Genomic DNA, 223 nt, shown 5'->3' with positions numbered 1-223 from the left:
CTATTGTATTTGTTATGTCTTCTATTTATTATTTATGATTTGGTCTTTATTAGTTGGCTCTGCTGCAGTAACAAATGACCTTAAAATTCTCAGTGACTTACCACAAAATTATCTTTATTTTTAACTCACATGACAGTTTGGTGGTTGTAAGTCGACTGCAGCTTTTCTTAATGTTCTCATTCTAGGACCCAAACCAAAAGTGAAGTCCCTATTTGGATGAGGA

Source organism: Equus quagga, chromosome 18 (genome assembly GCF_021613505.1).
Source record: "Equus quagga isolate Etosha38 chromosome 18, UCLA_HA_Equagga_1.0, whole genome shotgun sequence".
Taxonomy (NCBI): domain Eukaryota; kingdom Metazoa; phylum Chordata; class Mammalia; order Perissodactyla; family Equidae; genus Equus; species Equus quagga.
The sequence above is the reverse complement of the archived record's forward strand: the minus strand, read 5'-3'. Positions refer to the sequence as shown.